Genomic DNA, 9,359 nt, shown 5'->3' on the forward strand with positions numbered 1-9,359 from the left:
ACATGCCTTTGTACATCGCTTTCATTGACCTCACTAAAGCCTTTGACTTGGTAAGTAGAGAAGGACTATATGCTATACTGGTGAAAATTGGATGTCCTCCAAAATTATTCAATATTGTGAAGTCTTTTCATACAAACACAAGGGCAACCATTCAATATGATGGTAGTGTATCTGGTTCTTTTAAAATCAAAAGTGGGGTAAAGCAAGGCTGCGTACTTGCTCCAACTTTGTTTGGAATCTTCTTTTCGATGCTAAAAAAGCATGCTTTTAATTCATTAACCACTGGAATCAAGCTTCATACAAGAACTGACGGACACCTTTTCAACCCTTCAAATCTAAGAGCTAAGCGAAATCTGAAGAAAGTCACCATACGTGATCTTTTATTTGCTGACGATGCTGCACTCGTGGCTCACTCTGCCCAAGACCTGCAGACACTGCTGAATCAGTTTTCTTCGGCATGCTCGGATTTCGGCCTTACTATAAGCCTTAGGAAGACTAAAATTCTAAGTCAAGGAACAAATATATTACCATCAATCAAGATCAGTTGTAAGGATATCGAGAATTTAGATAACTTTGTATACCTTGGCTCAAATGTTGTGTCAAACACATCATTGGACAAAGAAATAAATAGTCGCATTGGCAAAGCATCAGGCACTTTCGCTCGCTTGACTGCAAGAGTTTGGGATAACCAAAAGCTAAGCATTCGAACAAAGGCTAACGTTTACCGTTCCTGTGTCTGCAGTACTCTGCTTTACGGCAGCGAGACATGGACGTTACCTAGCTTTCAGGAGAAGAAAATCAATACCTTCCACCTACGATGCCTTCGTCGCATCCTTGGAATTACATGGCAGCAAAAGATCACCAATGAGGAAGTATTGAGACGTACTGGTCTTACCACTATGTACTTTACCCTCAGTCAGCGCAGGCTTCGCTGGCTCGGTCATATCCTGAGAATGAATACTGAGCGGATCCCAAAGTTTCTATTGCATGGCGAGTTGGTCGTTGACAAACGTTTAATTACGTTTTAAGAATGTATGCAAGCGCGACCTAAAAAGCTTGAACATTGAAACTGATGATTGGGAGTTGCTTGCAAATGACCGTGCCAAATGGAGATCAACTATACACAAAAGACTGCAAGAAAGAGAAAAGGAATATTTTAGAAAAACGAAGAAGAAGATGAAGAAATAAGAAGCAGAATGAATTTAATTGTTTTTTTGTGTGTTTGTGTTTTGTTTATTGCATCACTGTGTATGTTTTTTTTTTTTAAACATGTAATTTTTTTATTTTTTTTTCTCTGTGCACAACACGCATAGCCGATCTCGGCTGATAGCGGGCCTTATTACTTATTATTATATATCATTATTTTTTGTGTGTCTAAACTTTGTCTTGGTTGCATCACTATTTGCACATGTTTTATTCTAATTAGCTCTTAAGTTTCTCCTGCTCTGATTTTCCTCTTTATCTAATCCAGACTTGTGTAAAAGAACTGTCAGATGCTATTTTCTTCTTACTTTTTTAGAAGAAATAGGAGATACAAGCTCTTGACTAAAATGAAACCAACAAAACAATACAACAGCTACAATTAGTTAATTTTTATTTTTAACAAAAAAAATGAATTAAAATAATAAAACTATTTTTGGTAATTATATTTTAATAATGGTTAGAATTTTATTTTATAATCTAGTTTTTACTTTTATTTATATGAAAAACTTTTGATTAATTTTTGGTTTAATTGTTTAGTTTATTCATTTTGACTATTTTAATTATTATTATATCTTTTTTATTTATTTAATTATCTAATTCATTTATTTTGTCTACGGGTAATTCTGACCGGTCCCTGGGCAGGATACAAAATCCGTGCAAAATTAACCCTTCGTGCGAAATTGTCTCTCGTGCAAAATGACCCTTCGTGCAAAAGTTTCTGCGTGTAAAATTATCTGCTCGTGCAAATATATCCCATCGTGCAAAAGTGAACCTTCGTGCAGCTTTGTCTACCTGCAACTTTATCTTTGTGCAATTTTGTGATCTCGTGCAAATTAGTCTTTGTGCAAAAGTATCTTCGTGCAACTTTGTGTTTTCGTACAATTTTGTCCCCTTGTGCAATTTTGTACGCTCGCGCAATTTAGACAGCTACCCAGCTTCATTAGCTATAAAATCCACCTTAATATCGTTTTGATACGTGTGTGTACAACACCAACCGCCCGCTTTACGGAATTGTGAAAGATTTAATTAATTTGGTATACACTTTTAGCTTTCATTGCGGAAAAGACTACGTAGGTCTCAATATTCTCATTTCAGCATGTTACTTTTAATGACGACGTTAAGAACAATCATCCATCCATGAACACCTCCTCGATAACCCTAGTTGTGCTGAACTACCTGGATAGTGGATTAGAAATTCTATCCAGGACAAGAAACACTTACCATCTCTCAGCTCTAAAATCATTGTTCAATAGTCGGCCGAAAGTTTGCAATAAAAAAAGGCTTGTTTTTATATCGCTTTTTGTAATTTTTACCTTTTAATCCAGTTTCAGGTATAACTTCTACAGTCTTAAATGTTTTTATTCTACTAATTCAATCTTAAATATAACTTCAAACTATTAAAGTATAACTTAATCCTAATTCAAATCTTTTCACAGATTTTTACACTTGACTCTTTATGTCATGACTATTTTTAGCTAGATATTTTAAAGTCCTTATACTTAACTAAAGTTTTTAATATACTTTTGTCAGTTTTTAGCAACAATATTCTGATGATGCGCTAAAATAAATAAATAAAAAATTTCTGTACTTTGAAATTTAGTGATTTGTATTTAAACTTTCTAGTAGACATCATAAACATGAATAAATTTAAAGAAAGTATCATCCGTTTCTGGGGGTTTACTATCATTTCTAACTCGTTATCATTTCTAACCCAGCCATTTCTAACCCGATCACTTCTAACCCGATTTAACCAAATCATTTCTAATCCGAATATTTCTAACCCGATCTAACCTGACAATTATCAACCCGATCTGTAGTAATATGTTTATTTATTATTGTTTCAAAATAAGGATTTGTTTCAAAAACAAACTAATCTCAACTTAAATTAAATTTAGTTTATTTTGTTTATAATAAAACTAAATGTTCAGATAGCTTTTGTTAAAATTTATTTTTTGGTTTAACAATAAGGTTCAAAAATGGATTATAAATTAACTGCAGTTAATTAGTTTTTAAAAGAATTTGGAAAAGTATAAGTCTTTTGTATTCTAAAGATTAAATATTAAGGTTTGATAGTCGTCAATATAAAAAATATTATGAGTATTGCAGCCGTTAATAACTATTCTGTACTTTTTCTTTGAAGAGATTCTACATGGTTGCTGTACATTTTTCAAGTATGGAGACCAGATTAACTAGTTACATTCAAATTTCAGGCGAATTTATATGAAATACAACTTTGTAAGAATATTGATATCAGTCTGTATGAAACTTGTAATAATACAATTAATAAAATTAATTACTCGTAATTAAGATGGTAGTTTCATTAAAAATTATTATCATTAAATAAGTTTTCGAAACGAAAGTGTATACTGTTTAATACAAAGTCAAAAGTAGAGGTAGTTTTTTTTTAATATTTAGAACCTGTAGTTTACTAGAACTTAAATTTAATTTTCTTTCTTTTAGCCAATGGTAAATTATATCTAAAGATTTAATAACAAATTTTGTACAATAAACTTCACCTAAAAGTTAAGTTTCGAAAACTTATTATTTAGATTTTTTCTTTTTTCTTTTAAAATATGATGTATATAGAGCAAAATAAGTTTACATTTTTTATAAAAATTTATTTTTTCAAAATTTAAAATTGCAAAGACAATTTTTCACGATTATTATTAAAAATTTATTTAGTAATTTTCTTTATATCTTTTAAAAGTTATTATTTCACAAGTTTCCTGAAATACAAAAACCTTAAGATTTCTAGACGATCATTAAATATGAAGTATAAGTATAAGTTATTAGATTAATTTATATAACTTAAAAACTTATGATGGAATAATAAAAACAGTTAGTATTGTGAAACCTATTATATAGGTTTTAATTTCTAATGAAACAAAATATTATTTATATTTCATTTGTTATAAGTTATGATATTTATATAAATTTAGAGATGCAAAAAAATAGACTTCAAGCTGCCTTTACTGTAATAAATAAAATGTAAATATGTTGCGTATAATAATCATCAGATAAAATAGTTGACTAAAGGAAACAAAAAACTATGAACTTCTGCTCCTAATTATACTTAATTTAACTATAATTAATTTATTACTCTATTTCAAAATGTTTTTCATTACTTATTTCGTTTTAGTTACGTTATTTCAACTGTTTATAATGAAGTAAATTTTAAAGAAATGTTTGTCAACTAAAGTACTAATTTAAGTCGTAATTGAAACATTTCGTAAATTATATAAATTTAAGTGAAGGTTTTAAAAAAGATTACCTAGGCAAGATTAATTACACTCGGACTTGTTACACAAATAAACATGTCTATTTACATATTAGTGACTTTTTTTGATCTGGGACTAAGGTAGAATTTATTAATGATGTGAAATAAAAACGATCAATTGTCGTAACATACTTTTGCTGATCTTTATATGACATAACTGTTTTAATAGCTAGATTATATCTAAAAATCATACTTTTCCACTTCAAAAGTAAAAATATTAAATAGTATTTAGTTTTTCCTGATACTTGTTTGAATTTAACCAATAGATTTACATCATACATTTACGTCAAACTTACAATCTAGTCTTTAGACCGTAATGTAAATGTTTTTGTATCTGAATATTACAATTCTAAAGGGTTACTATTTAAATTTTGCTTATGTTGAAATTATTTAAGTCACGTGAATTACAATAAGATCCAACTTAAGTATAGTTATAACTGCTTACTTTAAAATCCTAAAAAGAACAGTTCAAAATATTGTAAAGCAAACGGTTTAGTAAATTGTATTTGAATAAGTAAAAACGTCTGTTAAAGTGTATTAGGAAAACAAAAAAATATGAAATAATAAAAAAAAATGAAACTATGTGTAGAATGAAAAATCAAAAAAAAATGAGGTAATAGAAACAAACTAAAATTATATTAAGTTAGTACTAAAAACATTTTTTACTTAACACATTGAAATCATTATGTTTTAAAGTATTAAAAATTAAAAAAAAAGAAAATTAATAATCTCATTATAACTAGTTTGTTTTTGCATGAAACCCAGATTTTAAAAAAAATAAACAAGTAAAAATGAGTTAAAAACGATCAGGTTAGAAGTGAACGGGTTAGAAGTGATCGGGTTAGAAATGATCTGGTTAGAAGAGATCGGGTTAGAAATGATCAATTAGAAGTGATCGGGTTAGAAGTGATCAGGTTAGAAGTGATCAGATAAGAAGTGATCGGGTTAGACATGTAAGCTGGTTAGAAATGATCGGCTCCCGTTTCTAGGTAGCGCAAAGCACAAATGTAAATCTTCTTTGTATCTTTATAAAGTGTTGGCGTGTTGTTATGGCAGTCGGTTTTCTATATTCTTTTTTATTTATCATTTAAAATCTCAGTAAAAGACCACATCTAAACCTACTAAAATAAAATAAAAAAAAAGTTTTTGGTTAATTAACGGTTTTTATTTTTTCACCTTATTCTAAAGATTTCACAGGCTCCAATAAGCCAGAACTTAACAAGGTCACAGTTTTCAAATCATTAACAAATTAGTACTTGCTGCTTAGTTCCAGTTACTACACAAAAATTCTGTAGGACTTATTGGACTCACTAATTCGTGTACAACTTATATTTTATTTGCAATTTTTATTGTTGTTTGGATTAACTTGCGTAATTATTAAAAATAGCTTTAGAATATTGTTATTAGTATAACAGCATTTGAATAACGTTAGAATAAAGAGTAACCTTATTGCAAATATATGATTTACTTTTATTTCTAACCCGCGATTATTTCTTACCCGATTATTTCTTATCCGATCAAATCTAACCTGGTCACTTCTAAACTGATCATTTCTAACCTGATCACTTCTAACCCGATCACTTCTAACCTAATCACTTCTAACCCGATTAAATCTAACCTGATCATTTCTAACCCGATCACTCTAACCTGAATACTTCTAAACTGATCATTTTGAACCCGATCACTTCTAACCTGATCAAATCTAACCTGATCACTTCTAAACCGAACATTTCTAACCCGATCACTTCTAACCTGATCACTTCTAATCTGATCATTTCTAACCCGATCACTTCAAACACGATCATTTCTAACCTGATCACTTCTAACACAATCATTTCTAATCGCCATCGTTTTTGACCAGATCACTTTTAAACCGAAAGGGTTGCCACTGACTTTTGGCAATTTCTCCATGTTTTCAAAATTTCTTCTAGGCCTTCAAAAGTAATTTTTACGTTTCAACAGATACTAAAACAAGTTAAAGTTTCTATCTACATCAAGAGAAAAAGTTAAATACATAGATAAAATAAATTTAACCGAGAAATCATTTCAAGTTAATAAATCATGTATTGACAACACATATTCAATAATCCATTCGGTAGTGAAACTTAGTAACAGTTTGTAAATGTAATATGAATTCATGTAACAATAAACAATTTAAAATGGTTTGGTATGCAGTTATAAAAAAAATAATCTTACAAAGTACAAACTTTTTTGTATAAGCGAATACAAAACACTTTTGAAACGTCCTAAATAGAGGTTTTTATCACATAAATTACAAAACTAGTTTAAAAATGTAAGTTGAGCATGTTTAGTACAATAAATGAACATTTAGGCTAAACTACAAGGAGCATTTAAAACGAGTTTAAAGTAGTTTTAAGCAAACTATTTTATAAATATATGAGTCTGTATCTTATGTTTGTTTTATTAATTCATTTTTTGATTTATCACATTTAAACTATGTTTAAATTTTTTGTAGTTTATTAAATAGTTTTATTTTTTAATTTCAGTTTGATTTTACTAGTAGTAAGTAGCAAGGAAGAAAAGCTAAGTAGATAGTGTTATTAATGTAGAATAATAGTTATTAAAAAGCTAATAAATGCTTAAGTCTTGCAGTCTTGCAGTTTTATAACAAGTGCTATGGTTTATGTTGCCATATTTACAAAAAATTAATAAAATTAATTTTTAATTAAATTTGTTTTATTTACAATCTTTACTGTTGAAGTAAACAGTATGTTTTTATTTTGGTTTTATTTGTAATTCTACAAAATAGATTTATAACTAATTAGTTATTACATCATATATTTCTTGAACTTAAATTTAAGAATATAATTGCAGTGCAGATATTTATAAAAAAATTCTTAAAGTTATGAAATTTATAATACCAAAATCTGAAATTCTCAAAACAGGTTCGATGGTTAAGGTGCCGTACTTATTTAAACTGAAATATCGCAACTGCTAGTATCCACATCATTATCAAAGTTTTCTCTGTCAATTAGTGATCTATCTTTATCCAAATCCTTTTTTAAATTATTATCTTGCCGAAAACGGACAACCTTTTTTCGAATTATCCGGCCGTAATCCGATCCAGATCTTATTTTTTAATTGAGATCCGACCGGATCCGGATCCTAATTATTTTATGTAATCTTAGTAGATAAAAAACTTACAAAAATTAATCATAATAATTCTTTTATATAGAAATTATCTTGTAAAATATACTCTAAACTTTCAAAAAAGAGCCAATGCTATATTTTAAAAAAAAGTTAAGATTCCCTATGGCCTTAAAAAATAAATATATGGTCATAAGCTTCTAAATTTTTTTTTAACTTTTAGGTACTTTTTCTACTAATGCACGAATCAGTTTCTAAAAATTTGAGGTCAATTTATTAAAAATTAAGAAGAAGACAGAATTTTAGTAATTTATTTTTAAATTTTATTTCACCTATGAAAAATTGTTCTCAATTGATTGTTACCCGTGGAACCTCCTCCATCTTTTTAAAGCGAAATACTTCAAACTATTTTACAAAGACAAATTTTAATTGTATGAGCAAAAAAAAAATTGTAATTAAGGTCATTATAGGGAGGGGTCAATCAATTTTGTAAAGAAAATTGAATAATATGTGTAAAATTAAAACTTATGTATTAACTAAAAGTCTATCTGAATAAATACAAAAATTTTAAACTTTGACAGAATAGATTACATATAAAGTTATCTAATTAATCACTATCAATATTTAAAGTTTTTAGTTTTTTACAATAAAAAAACTTTTATGGTTTGTACCTATAAGCTTTTAAAAAGGGATGTATACATTAATTAAATATATTTTATAAATAGTGAGAGCTTAAACTAAACAAATGGACTTAAAATACTATAATATACACATTATAATTAAATTCTTAGATTAAGCTAACATCAATATTATTTATTTATGTGCTGTTAACTATGTCATCATTACTACTGTTTATAACTTGAAGTATTGTAAGATTTTATTGGTTCACTCAAAAATTTTTAACATAAGACAATATTTTTAACAATTTTAAGTATCTTTAAGTTATATTTTTAAATTTAAATTAAATTCAAATAGACAATTTAAATATTTTTAACAATAAATAATTAAAACATAAGACTATTAAGCTGTTAGCATCAATTTGAACGGTTGAATGATTCTATCTCATTGAAAAAAGCTATACTTCGTGCTCAGTAGAGCGAAGCCACCCGTAGCTCACGGCAATTCTCCTTTATGCCCGAAAACAACATTTTATGCTATACTTTTGTCAGTTTTTAGCAATTTTATTCTGATGATGCGCTAGAAGAAATTAATTAGAAATTTTTCTGAACATTGAAAATGAGTGACTTTGATATTAACTTTCTAATAGACAACCACAACAGAAATAAACTTAAAGCTAGTATCAGCCGTTTCTGGGTTGAGCAAAGCACAAATGTAAACCTTCTTTGTATTTGTACAAAGTGTTCACATGTTGTTATGGCAGTTGGTTTTCTATATTCTTTTTTATTTGTCATTTAAAAGCTTGGTAAAAACCACAACTACATCTACTAAAATTAAAAAATAAAGGTTTTGGTTAGTTAACGATTTTTTTCATCTTATTCTAAAGGTTGCACAGGCTCCAATAAACCAGTCTAACTTAACAAGGTCACAGTTTTCAAATCATTAACAAAGATTTGTAAAATCTGGTTTAAATAAATTTTAAATGACAAAACAAAACATTTCATAACTAGTTGTACTTCTAATTAAAAGTAAACTGTAAAATAACGTTTAAATATGTTGTAAGTTTGATTAAACTTATGAAAATAAATACATAAAAAACTATGTTTCCGATTACTAAATTTATGTTTTGATAAAAATCGATTACATTCAAGTT

This window comes from Thalia democratica, chromosome 5 (assembly GCF_965202585.1).
Source record: "Thalia democratica chromosome 5, ktThaDemo2.hap1.1, whole genome shotgun sequence".
In the NCBI taxonomy this organism is placed as follows: Eukaryota; Metazoa; Chordata; class Thaliacea; order Salpida; family Salpidae; genus Thalia; species Thalia democratica.